This window comes from Neolamprologus multifasciatus, chromosome 7 (assembly GCF_963576455.1).
Source record: "Neolamprologus multifasciatus chromosome 7, fNeoMul1.2, whole genome shotgun sequence".
Taxonomy (NCBI): Eukaryota; Metazoa; Chordata; class Actinopteri; order Cichliformes; family Cichlidae; genus Neolamprologus; species Neolamprologus multifasciatus.
Window position 1 is genome coordinate 36,149,877 of NC_140445.1, and position 13,855 is coordinate 36,163,731.

The following is a 13,855-nucleotide window of genomic DNA, read 5'->3' on the forward strand; positions in this document are numbered from 1 at the left end:
TCACAGTGTTGGGCAAGTTACTTTGAAAAAGTAATTAATTACAGTTACTAGTTACTTCTTCAAAAAAAGTAACTGAGTTACAAGATTCTAAAAGTAATTAATTACTTGAAAAGTAAATACTGTGTTACTTTAAAAAATGTTTAATCCTCTGGGATCCAGGGTGAAATTGGCCATTTTTAACTACTTTTGATTTCCCTCTACATTTCACCTTTAAAAACTATTTCCTTTGCCTTGTTTGGTATCATTCTTTTCATCACAACCTCATGTTCCTGAATTTACAGTTATGTTTTCATTTTGACATACTGTATTAACACAATTGATCTAAAATCAGACAAAAACATAAAATCCGAGTAGAAAAAGTTATATTTTTTACTGTAACAACCACAAACTTGTTTATTGAATCATATTTCATAACTTTAAATGCAAATATAAATTGTCAATTTTAAAATCCTATGCACAAGTTTTGCAAACAACAATGTTATTTGCAGCCATTTACCTTTTACCCTTTTTAATAACCATTTCAAACTATTTACAGAACAATCAGCTGTTCTGCATTTAATAAGATGCCACAAATTATTTGTGCCACTCCAAAAACTTCTGTCCACTATAAAGGAGAACATCACAGCCTGATACCTGCAGGTCTGACAGCAGCAGGTGTATCACTCCTGTTTCTACCTGGAGACAGCAGTCGCCTCATTGTTCTGACACACAACACAAAACTATGCACAACACTACACACTAACTATACAAGACAACACATTAACTACACACTCAAAACACGCTAAACTTCACAAATTTTTTTTGCTGTCTTTCTCTCTCTCTTTCTCTCTCGCCGTCACTCCTTAAAAACTTCCCCCTCTTCCTAAACAGCCAAATGTCATGTTGCCATATCATATTTGACTGGTCAATATGGTGCATTTTTCCACCAACACGACTCTGGTTTTACGCGGCCTATCAACACAATTTAAAAACTATATCACCTTGTTGCTTTGTCATCTTGAAGTGGTCATGTGATTGGCTTACCACGACTACTTTATTCTTCCGCAGTCAAACAGCAGCACTCATGCGATTGTTTTGCCCCCTAGCTCCAGGTGTTGTGCCAAAAAGTGATCTTCTACCAGAAAGGGATAACCGCCTGTGGGAGTGCGCACAGCTGCTTAAAGTAGCAGCCAGATTACTTACATAGTCAGCTACTTCCGTGCAACTGATATAAGGTGCAGTAAGCTGAACACAGCTTCAACCGTCTGTTTGTTGAAAAATAGTAACGCGACCGCACCGCATTTTCTTGTTAGTAACGGTAACGGAGTTGTAACGATAGAAATAGTAATTAGTTAGATTACTCGTTACTGAAAAAAGTAACGCCGTTACTTGTAACGCCGTTATTCCCATCACTGATGACTCGTAGCCCACGTTAATGAAGTAGCCGAAGAACATGTAATGTGGAGGCTAAAAAACCAAATCTTTAAAGGAGGAGAAAAGAATTAGGCTGGAGACAAACCAACATCCAGTGAGATAATAATTTTACTCTATGCGCCACAACTGTGGATCATTTGTGTCTGCTTGTTGTAGATTAATACAACTTTTAAATCTGTGTAAAGGAAAAGCTATGATTTGTGCATCCTACAAAAGGACTGCAGAAGATTTGTGAACACAGTGTCAGTTGCTAAGTTTTACTGAATTATAAAGTCACACAATTAAAGTACTTTTCAACAGCTTGCTGTCCATTTGCGGTTTGTTAAAACCAAGGCACAGTGCCATACTGTGACCAAGCTTTCTTAGCACGAACCCTCCCCTGAAGCTTATATGGAAACCTTTTTTTAAAAACACTTCAACATTCAGCATTTGTCAGTTAGCTCCAGCAGCCAAAACAAGATGAGAAGAAGAGAATGCTTCTCGTGTTGCGTGGTTCTGAAGTCATTTTTTCCATCATTTTATAGACTTCTCCATTTTTTAATCAACTAATTTTGGCAGGATGGCTGATAACACATTTTCTTTGGTGTGAAAAAGTTTAAGAGATCCTGATGCTCAGCTACAAATATAAACCAGCTTTTTCTAATCCAGATGTAGTAAATGGAGTGAATGACAAGAACAGGAAAAGAAAAACAGAAACGGCAATAAAGGAAATGTGTGTGTGTGTGTAAGCCTTACAGATGTTCACATTTGAACTCAAACTCATTAGCCTCATATCAACTAAACATCAAGGAGCTGAAACACAGTGAGTCACTGCAGACAAAATAACATCACTGAGTTTATTGTGACTCACATGCTTGTTTCAGCTTACTTTTGCTACATTTCCAGTAATTTTATAATCCACTTAAAGATGACTGACTTTTTAACGTGTGTAGCAGCATGTGTGCAGTACTTCTTTAAAATATGAGGTAACTGGACAAGTGGGGGACAAAAACAAGTATCGCAGTGGTGTCGGTTCATCACTTTCTGAAATCGATGGAATTATGAAGACCACAAAGCACCATCAGATTTTGATCCACCATGCAATAACATCTGGCAAACATCTGATTTACAGTGCCTTCACTTTTCAGTATGATACTAAATGCCACTGCAGTAAAAGGACAGAAAAAGACAGAAAAAGACACAGTGGAATACTATCAGCTATGGACTGGCCTCCCTAGAGCACAGACTTCAAGAAAACTACAGCAGTGTGAGGTTATCTTGACAGAGAACGTGAACAAAAGGCAGCTAGCATCCAAAGAAGAGCTTTGGAAAATCTTTCAAGAAGGCTGGAGAACTGATCCTGGAGACTGCTTGAAGAAATTACAGGAAAGCTTGCCTTTCAGGCTGTGTTGAAGAATTAAAGTGATCCCACCAAATATTGATTTCTGAGCTCATTAGAATTGTATTGTACTCAGTTGTACTGTATTTCCATATGTTTGATTGTCCACCTTAAAGGTTCTGACCTTTAAGTGGACCAAGACCAGAAAGAGCACACATATAAAAACTCTGCACTGGTTTCCTGATAGCTTCAGAATAGATTTCAAGATTCTTTCACTCTTTGGTTTCTAATTATTAGAAAGACTTTTATGTTATTAGCATATTGTAACCCTTGTGTCTTCAGGTCAAGGATTTTTAATTGTTCCCGAAACCAGAACTCAAACTCATGTAGAGACAACTTCCTGTTACTGTACGCCACATCTGTGGAACAGGCTTTCTGAAAATCTGAGTACAGCAAAGAATGCTGAAGCTTTAAAACCAAACTCAAAATGCACTTTTTTGCCTTGGCTTTTATTGGAGTTCATTTTATTTCTACTCTTTTACTTCTGTTCACACCTGCTACCTTGTTCTAATTATGTATTGTACTTTTTTTTTTACCCTCTGTGACAAAGTGGGTGAGAAGACCATTTGTCCATATTCTTAGTTAACATTCTTGTTTTGATTTAACCATATTTCACATGTAATCTGCAATAGGCAAACATCTACTATCCCGGGTTTGTTTATGTTTTGCACTTTTACAGATTATATAATATAACATCTTGGTTTAAATCAATCCCTACAAGTTTGTTAAGTTAACATGTTATTTATTTCAACTGTTAATTTGCATTGTTTAGAACTTACCTTACCTACCTGTCTTCCAGAAACAAAAGGAGGAAATGTAGTTTTACTTCCTGCTTTATAGCTTCTGGGTTCATCTGAGGTCACAGGAAGAGACCAAGTGCAGAATGGGAAGAACTCTTATAATTTAATAAAGTTGACTTTAGAGGGTTTATGAAGAAGTAGATTTATTGTTATAATATGTATTGATTACACCAGAGTTCATGTTGCCAGTAAAGAGGAGTAGTAGAGACTTGAATATAATCATGTTCATCGTATCTACCTACTGATTGGAATAGTCCAGAGGAGAAATTGTTTGATTAAGTGGACTATTTAAGCAGAAGAACTGAGGTGTTTCAAAAAAGGTTTCGGGTCAGTGTAGCTGTGTGCAGTTTGACCTTAATTTCTGTTGATTTAAGTTCAGTTATGTTTATTTGAACTGAGTTAATTATAGAGTTGAGTTTCTTATTTGTTTCTTTGTAAATATTGTTTCGGTCACAAAATGGTGAATAAATCACTTGCTACACTGGACAGCATCAGTCTCCTGCACTTCTTTGACCGCATAAGTCGAGTCTTACCACATTTGGTGGCAGCAGCAGTGGGATTCCAGGCCAATTAAGGAGTGGAGAAGATGTCTACCCGAGCAAAGAGGGGACTTGTTCCAGAATGTGAAGCAGATGATTTACAAGATGGCAGTGACCAACAAGGGGCAATAAGTGGCCATATTGCTGGACAAGAGAATGTGGCTGAATTGTCCAAACTTTTGCAAAATCTGATGCAACAGCAGGCTGAACGCGACTCTAAACTGGAGCAAGAGCACAAGCGCCAGGAGGATAGATGGAGGCAAATCCGGCATCAGTTTGCCCAGCTTCAACAGCAGGTGCAGCATGGCAATCTAGAGCATCAGTTACTTGAAGTACAAGCATCAACATCGGCTTCTTCGAGGGCACCTACTCCAGAACCACCTGTCAGCACACAAGAATCAAATAGGCTTGACTTGGAACCGGTACATCAACGCAGTGAGGCACAGCTTTCAACATTGGTGAGACATTCAGGCTGGAAGGGGCCAAAAATGCAACCTTACAATGAAGGTGAGGACATTGAACATTATTTAATCACCTTTGAAAGAATTGCTCATGCTTGCCAGTGGCCGCGAGATGAGTGGGCTCTTCACCTAGCACCACTGCTAGCTGGTAAAGCACGTTCCGCCTATGTAGCCATGGATATTGATGACACTATGGATTATGCAAAAGTAAAGTGTGCTGTCTTGCAGAAGTATGAAATAAGTGTTGACACCTATCGAATGAGGTTTCGTTCTAGTACCTTTGGAGCAGAGGTAACACCAAGGGAGCTGCAGGTCCGCCTAAAGGAGTTGTACATCAAGTGGATGAATCCTGAAACAAAGACAAAGGATCAAATCGGAGACGCCATCATCATGGAACAGTTTCTCAAGGTTCTGAATCCTGATCTTTGGACGTGGGTTAAGGAACGTAACCCAAAGACTTCCAAGGAAGCAGCAGAACTGGCTGAAGCTTTCTTAGCAGCTCGTCGACCATCAAAAGTCTTCACACCAGTTAAGTCAAATTCCAACATGCCATTGAACATGTTAGGTGGTGGCCCTGACTTGAAAGTTAAGCACACAAGACAGAACTGGTATAACTCAGATCCTGCCAGATCTGAGACAAAAAATAAAACCAATAAAGCATGTCATTTGTGTGGTCAAATAGGTCATCTTAAAGCTCAGTGTACAAAGATGTCTGTTAGTAAAAATTACATGTGTTCTGCTAGACAAACTAAAGTCAGTGAGAATCACAAAAATGAAATTGAATGTCAGCAACGTGAGCCATCAATTGGGGTATTTGTTGAAGACAAACCCTGTGTAGCTCTGTTAGATACAGGAAGTAATCGCTCTCTGGTTAGACAAGACAGTCTTCCTAGGGATGTGATCTTTTCAGGAGCAACAGTGGATGTGTGCTGTATTCATGGTGATAAGGTATCATACCCAGTTGCTGAAGTTGCACTTGAAGTAGAAGGCCAGTGTTACACTCTTTCAGTGGGAGTGTTGCAAACGTTGCCTTATCAAGTGGTGTTGGGCCGTGATCTCCCAATACTCACAGAGCTAATAGCCAAGCATTCCTGTCAGACTGAAACCATTGAAAGTTTGTTAGCAGTCACAAGGTCAAAAGCTAAGGAGCAACAGGTTAATGCTTCGGGTTGGGATGACTTGCCTTTCGCAAATGAGGATGCACCATTGGACGAGTCTAGCACTCATTCTAAACCAAAAAAGAGCAAGAGACAAATAAGACATGAAAAGGTGAAGGGAACAAGAGTAGCTGAACACATTTTAGATCCTTTAAAGACTGAGTCTCTCCCCAGCGCTAGTCAGGTTGCTAGGCTTCAGAAAGAGGATCTAACACTTAAACCATTGTTCTCTAAATGTGTTCCAGAGTCAACTACAGTTGAGGGAAGGCAGGAAGTGTTTGTGGTTAAGGGAGATTTGTTGCATCGCCGTAGCAAGATCGGTGACCAGTTGGTGATCCCCCAGAGTTTGAGATCTACCATTTTGAAAATGAGTCATTCCATTCCCTGGGCAGGACATCTGGGGCAATCTAAAACATTTTCTAGAATGATTCCCAGATTTTACTGGCCCCAACAGTTCAGTGATACGGTACAATACTGTAAAGCTTGCCCACAGTGCCAGTTAACAGCTCCAGGCAGGAAATCAGATAGAGCTCCGCTTATCAGTATGCCCATCATTGATACACCCTTTTCACGCATTGCCATGGACATTGTTGGCCCACTAGAACAGAGTAAAGCAGGTCATAAGTACATACTTGTAGTTTGTGACTATGCCACAAAATATCCTGAAGCCTTCCCCCTGAAGAAAATAAAGGCTCGTCAGATTGTTAACTGCCTGATTCAGTTGTTTTCCAGAGTGGGTATCCCAAAAGAAATCATCACAGATCAGGGGACCAATTTCACTTCTAAGATGCTCAAAGAAGTATACAGTTTGTTAGGGATCCAGGGTGTCAAGACCAGTCCCTATCACCCACAGACCGATGGCCTTGTGGAGCGATTTAACAAGACCTTAAAATCAATGCTCAGGAAATTTGTGAATGAAACAGGGTCAGATTGGGACCAATGGCTCCCATTTTTGTTATTTGCCTACCGAGAGGTTCCACAAAGTTCTACTGGGTTTTCACCATTCCAGCTACTTTATGGGCATCCTGTCAGAGGTCCAATGGATGTTCTGAAAGAAGCTTGGGAGGGTTCGATGTCAGAGCAGAGGTTTAGTGAACTCTCATATGTCCTCAAAATGAGGGACAAGCTCGAACATTTCCAAGAGCTTGCTAATAACAATCTGGCCCATGTGCAACAGCAGCTGAAACAAAGATATGATAAAGTGTCAAGAAGAAGAGTCTTCCGTGAGGGACAGAAAGTTCTTCTACTGTTGCCAACTTCTGAGAGCAGTCTTCTTGCAAAGTGGCAGGGGCCATATGAAATCACAAAGAAGACAGGCCCAGTCACATATGAGCTTCATTTACCAGACCGTCGAAAGAATCATCAAGTGTTCCACGTCAATCTTTTGAAAGAGTGGACTGACCAGCCACGGGACTCAACATCCATGTGGGCATGTACAGTTGTGGATGAGGAAGAACCTCAGGAGCAGTACTTCCCTTCTTCAGCTGTCAAAATTGTGTTTCCAGACTTAGACCATTTGCCTTTGGAAAGACGTCAGGAGGTGCAATCACTTATGACTAAAGAACTCTTCAGTCTAAAGCCAGGTCGTACACACCTCAGTGAACACAAAATCACTTTGCATTCTCCAGACCAACGGCCAATTAGAGATACCACTTGCCGTATCCCAGCTAAGCTATTGCCTGAGTTGAAAAGTGAGCTGGAGGAGATGCTGGCTGCAGGAATCATTGAGCCATCACACAGTGAGTGGTGTAGCCCTGTTGTGCTTGTACCAAAGAAAGATGATCCTAAGCTTAGATTCTGTGTAAACTTTTCTAAGTTAAATTCTGTGTCTGCTTTTGATCCTTATCCAATGCCGAGGGTTGATGAACTAATTGATCGTTTGGGAAATGCTAAATTTCTGACTACCCTTGACCTCTGTAAAGGTTACTGGCAGGTTCCCTTGACAGACTCATCTAAGGACTTAACAACATTCAGAGTGCCAAGTGGACTGTTTAGATTCACAGTGATGCTCTTTGGTTTGCATGGAGCACCAGCTACATTCCAAAGGTTGGTGGATCGAGTGTTGAAGGGTGCAGAACAATATGCAGCTGCATACATTGATGACATTGTTGTTTATAGTGGTACATGGGAAGATCATCTGAAACATGTTGCTGATGTGTTTCGACGTATCACAAATGCTGGACTTGTCATAAATGCCAAGAAATGTCACATCGCCAAGCCCGAGGTGCAGTACCTGGGTTATGTAATAGGGGGTGGAGGCATTCGCCCTCAGGTTGGAAAAGTGGATGCAGTTGCTGCAGCACTCTTGCCAAACACAAAGAAAAGGTTGAGATCATTTTTGGGATTAGTGGGTTGGTACCGTCGACTAATTCCAAATTTTTCATCAAGAGCAGCTTTATTGACTGACATGACAAGAAAATCTAGTCCTACAAAGGTCAGGTGGACGAAAGATGCTGAGAATGCATTTAATGATTTGAAAGACTGTTTGTGTCAGAAACCTGTTTTGCAGTGTCCAGATTTTAACCTTCCCTTCACAGTACAAACAGATGCCTCTGAGGTGGGTCTGGGAGCTGTTTTACTGCAAGGAGAGGAAGGGCAGCAGTTGCCTGTTCAGTACATCAGTCGAAAACTTTTTCCAAGGGAAAGGAGGTATTCGACCATTGAAAAGGAGGCATTGGCAATTAAATGGGCTCTAGACACCTTACGATATTATCTCGTTGGGAAAGAGTTTGTTCTTGAGACTGATCATCGTGCTTTGCAATGGATTCATAATATGAAAGACACTAATGCCAGGATAACAAGATGGTATTTATCTCTCCAGCCTTTTCGTTTCCAGGTCCAGTATAGACCCGGACATAAGAATGTCATTGCTGATTTCCTGTCCCGTGACTCAGAGGAGTAACGGTCTTAAGGGGGGGGAGTGTGACAAAGTGGGTGAGAAGACCATTTGTCCATATTCTTAGTTAACATTCTTGTTTTGATTTAACCATATTTCACATGTAATCTGCAATAGGCAAACATCTACTATCCCGGGTTTGTTTATGTTTTGCACTTTTACAGATTATATAATATAACATCTTGGTTTAAATCAATCCCTACAAGTTTGTTAAGTTAACATGTTATTTATTTCAACTGTTAATTTGCATTGTTTAGAACTTACCTTACCTACCTGTCTTCCAGAAACAAAAGGAGGAAATGTAGTTTTACTTCCTGCTTTATAGCTTCTGGGTTCATCTGAGGTCACAGGAAGAGACCAAGTGCAGAATGGGAAGAACTCTTATAATTTAATAAAGTTGACTTTAGAGGGTTTATGAAGAAGTAGATTTATTGTTATAATATGTATTGATTACACCAGAGTTCATGTTGCCAGTAAAGAGGAGTAGTAGAGACTTGAATATAATCATGTTCATCGTATCTACCTACTGATTGGAATTGTCCAGAGGAGAAATTGTTTGATTAAGTGGACTATTTAAGCAGAAGAACTGAGGTGTTTCAAAAAAGGTTTCGGGTCAGTGTAGCTGTGTGCAGTTTGACCTTAATTTCTGTTGATTTAAGTTCAGTTATGTTTATTTGAACTGAGTTAATTATAGAGTTGAGTTTCTTATTTGTTTCTTTGTAAATATTGTTTCGGTCACAAAATGGTGAATAAATCACTTGCTACACTGGACAGCATCAGTCTCCTGCACTTCTTTGACCGCATAAGTCGAGTCTTACCACACCCTCTTTTCATTATTTATTGTTTTTTTTTTAACCCTGTTATTTATTATTTCGTTAATTTATTTCATATTTTTTACCAGGCTTTTCCATCACTAATAGCACTTCCCCAGTTTTTAGTGTTTCACGTGGTGGGCTCAGTACTGATTTGTGGGTGTGTGCATGACTATACTGAGTTTTTTGGGATGACGTCTTGCTCTGTAAAACATTTTAAGCTCTAAAGTTGCAGGAAAAAGGCGATATAAATAAAGTTTTGATTGAGCATTTTCCCAAACAACAGAAAAACAAACTGCAGAGGTAATGGAGGACAACTCAGAGTACTATATAATAAAGAGAAACCAAACAAAGTACTCATTATTTCAGTTTGGACCAAAGTGAAGAACAGACTGACAGACATCCATCGATCCAGACTGCTAGCATAACTACGAAATAACTATACTGCACTTTAATAAGGTTATATTTCTGTAATGCTTCAAAGATTGCTTTAAATAACAGGTTGCTTTCCCAAAAATGTGCAACACAAACAACTACAGAGCCTGCTTCTCATTAACCGTTTACATGAATGTGTGCTTTCCTTTTCTGTTGGTCAGGACAGACGCACATTCACACACACTCATAGGGACATACTGCTCTGAGGCAGAGGAAAAACCTTGTTTCACAGCAGCTAATGGCTTTAATAACGTATGTTGGTACGAGCTGGTGTGTGAGAGACACCAAAGCACTTCGCAAAGATTGCAGGCAGCTGCTGGGAAAATACCTACACACAGACACACATACATGCACTCATCGGGGCCTTTGAACAACCAGATGTGGCTGTGCGGCAGGTTGTGAGCATCAGTGCACCAAAAACAGGGTGAGAGGAGGGCTGGGTCTGAAGCATAACCAGTTAATGGAATACAGATTTTCTCAACCTGCTTCAGCCTGAGGACATACAGATGCACAGATGTACACACACACACACACACACACACACACACACACACACACACACACACACACAAAACAAAACAGAGAGTGTAGTTGTCTTGAACACAACTACTAAAGTTTCTTAGTAGTAGTTTTTTTAGTAGTAGTAGTATCTAGTATCTATTTTTATTGTGGTATAATCCTCCTTCATATGCGCCTAACATTTATTTGTTAAAGTCTATGTACCCTGCCTAATGTCTTGCCTTCCGCTGTGTAATTTCTGCCATGCTACCTTTTGGTCATAACATCACTTGCAGCCTGTTTTGTTCTTACTGAGGCCCAAATTGAGTCTTGGGGAGGCTGAACATATACTAGACAAACCAGAAATTGTCACTTTGCAAACAGATTCAGAGATCTCCATCAAGGGAAACTGAAGCTGTGGAGTGACATATCTGATGGATGCATATGCACCCTGTTAGCTACACCTGTTTACCTGCATATTAATACAAATATGTAATCAGCCAAATACATGGAAGCAACTCAGCAGGCAGAAATGATCACCTGCTGAAGTTCAAACTGAGTATCCGAATGGGTCAGAAGGGTGATTTAAAGTGACTTTGATTGGTCTGAATATTTCAGAAACTGCTGATCTCCTGAGATGTTTCTACATAAACATCTTTAGGGTTTACAGCGAATCATATGAAAAAAAATAAAACAGTGAGTGCTATACTCTGACTGAAAATGGATTGTAATTGTCCAAGGTCAGAGGAAAATAGCCAGCGTACTTTAATCTGATAGAAAGGCAAAAGTAATTCAACTAACCATGTGTTAAAACTAAGGTATGCAAAAGAGTGCACAAGCAGCAGAAGCAGATGGGCTACAGCAGCAGAAGACCACTCTGGGTATCACACCTGTCCGCTAAGTGCAGGAAACTGAGGCTACAGTTCACACAGACTCATCAAAACTGGCAAACAGAAGACTGAAAACTAGTTGCCTGCTGTGGTAAGTTTTTATTTTTGCTGCCACATTCAGATGGTAGAGTCAGAATTTGGTGTAAAAAAACATGAAAGCATGGATCCATCCTGCCTCATATTAAAGACTCAGGCTGGTGATAGCAGAATCATTTAAATATCCCACAGCATAAGTATTGTTCCTGACCATGTCCATCACTTTATGACCAGTGTTTCCATGTTCTGATGGCTCCTTCCAACATGACAACACACCATGTCACAAACCTCAAATCATCTCAAACTGGCCCGTTGAACATTACAATAAGTTTGTTGTATTCAGATGTCTTCCACAGTCACCAGATCTCAGCGTCTCTGGGAAGTGACTCACATCATGGATCTGCACAAATCTGCAGCAACCGTGTGACACTATCATGTCAGAATGGACCAAAGTCTGTGAGGAAAGTTTCCAGCCCCTTGTTGAATCTGAGCCATGAATAATTAGGACTCTGATCTGAACTTCTTCTATCTTTCACAACTTTCTCACTGCTTAGATGTGTTGTTACAGTATCTCCTGATACCTAGAAAGAAATTTCACTTCTAAAGTTGTATTTTTATTTTATGGTGAAGTTTCTGGGCTTTCAAGTCACTTTCACTTAAAAGAGAGAAACCTGGATTTCCTCTTACCTCTCTGCAATTTGGGACATTTGTCTAAGAGTTAGCATTTGTTTAATTGTTTGATTTTATTACAGCACCACGGACACCCAGAATAAGAGCTGCAATATATAACAACAAAAGCTGAGTCCAAATTTCCTTAAAAAAATCTTGTTAGCTTTTAAGTCTGAAAATAAACAGTTTGAACAGGCGATAAAAAATTCTTCTAAGCTCGTTATCGTTTCCTGCAGCGAGTCAGCAAGCAGCAGCACACCTTTGGGGGAAACTTGGCAGAAGTGATGAGGAAGGTGTGAAGATGAGAGGAGGGGAGAGGAAAGGAAAGAGAGAGACTCCCTTTGGGTAAATTTTCACCTCTGATGAGGAAGGAGGGTGAGAAAAGAGGAGGGAACAACTGAAAAAGAAAGGAAGAGAGGGAGAGGTGGAATGAGTTCATGGAAACCTGAAGACTGAGCAGAATCAAAAGCAGCAATGTGAGCTGATAATTTGATCTCTGCCAGGGAATTATTTATTTCCCCTCGATTACTGTGTTGTTAAGTTGTCAGAGGATAATCATCCAGACTGTTCACCTGAGTGGAAAACTGTGTATTAGACTCTGATAACAAGGCGACATCTTTCACACAAATAAACATATTTTTCCACATAAGCTTCTGGCTGTGAAATGTTCTGTATATTTCTGCCATTTACAAAGGCATCTGCTGCTGCGAATCACTGAGGTTTTCATGATGGAAACCTAGTAGTACTCTATGAGAGAGAGATAATGTTAATAGCACATTATCTTTAAATGGAAATTAAATTGTATTCTTTATATAGTAAATAATATTTTGTTCAACTGTGCATTATTGTGGCCATACCACAGATACCATGCAGAGCAAAAAGGACCGGTTAATGACCAGCTGATTACTGAAGTCCGCTTTGGAAGCTTCAAGATGTGATTTCCGCCATCACCATCTTTGCAAGGGGTGGATGTGACTGTAAACCTGCGCACTTACTGGCTAACAACTTACACCCATCCATTTTCTTCTGCTTATCCGGGGCCATGTTGTGGGGACAGAACCAAAGACCTCCCTCTCCTCAGCCACCTCTTCCAGCTTATCTGGGGAACACTGTCATGGTCCTGAGTCTGAGGACTCGGTGTTTTGTGTTTCTTTATATTCTTGTTTATTCTGCCTTGTCTTTTGTTTAGGTTTGCTATGTGTTAGTGTGTTTGTTTCATGCCTGCCTGTGTTCCCTCTGTCTGTCCATGGTGTCACTGTGTCTGCTCGTGAGTCTGCCTGCCAAGTTCAGTGTCCGTTCTGGTTCTCTGTGTCTGTTAGTTTCCTGTTTTATTCTGAAAGTTCATGTCTCATGTCAATGTGTTCAGTTTTACCTTTCTCCTGTCTCGTTAGCCTAATTTCTCCCTCCTGTTGCCCATTTCCTAATTACTCCCCTGTGTACTTAAGCCCTGTGTTTTCCTGTGCTCCCTGTCGCGTCGTACCCTCAACTTGCTGTGTGTTTGTAATGTCCAGTCCTCCAGCACCTCGGTTTAGAGTTTTGTTTGCTTTTGTGAGTTTTATTTTATGTTGAAGTTTTGTTCCAGCAATAAAGCTGCATTTTCAGTTGAAACCTCGTTTCCTAAGAGTCCTGCATTTTGGGTCCACCACTCCTGCCTGCCTGCCACACAGCCAACCATGACAAACACCGATTCATTCGCAGGCCAGCCAAGACATGTCATTTCTCGAGCATGTTCTGGATCTTCCCTGGGGAGTCCTCCTGGTGGGACATGAGTGAAACAACTAATCCATCCTAGTCAGATCGAACTGACTCAAAGTCACCTCTACTGGCTCCTTTCGATGTGTAGGAGTAGCTGCTCTACTCTGAGCCCTCCT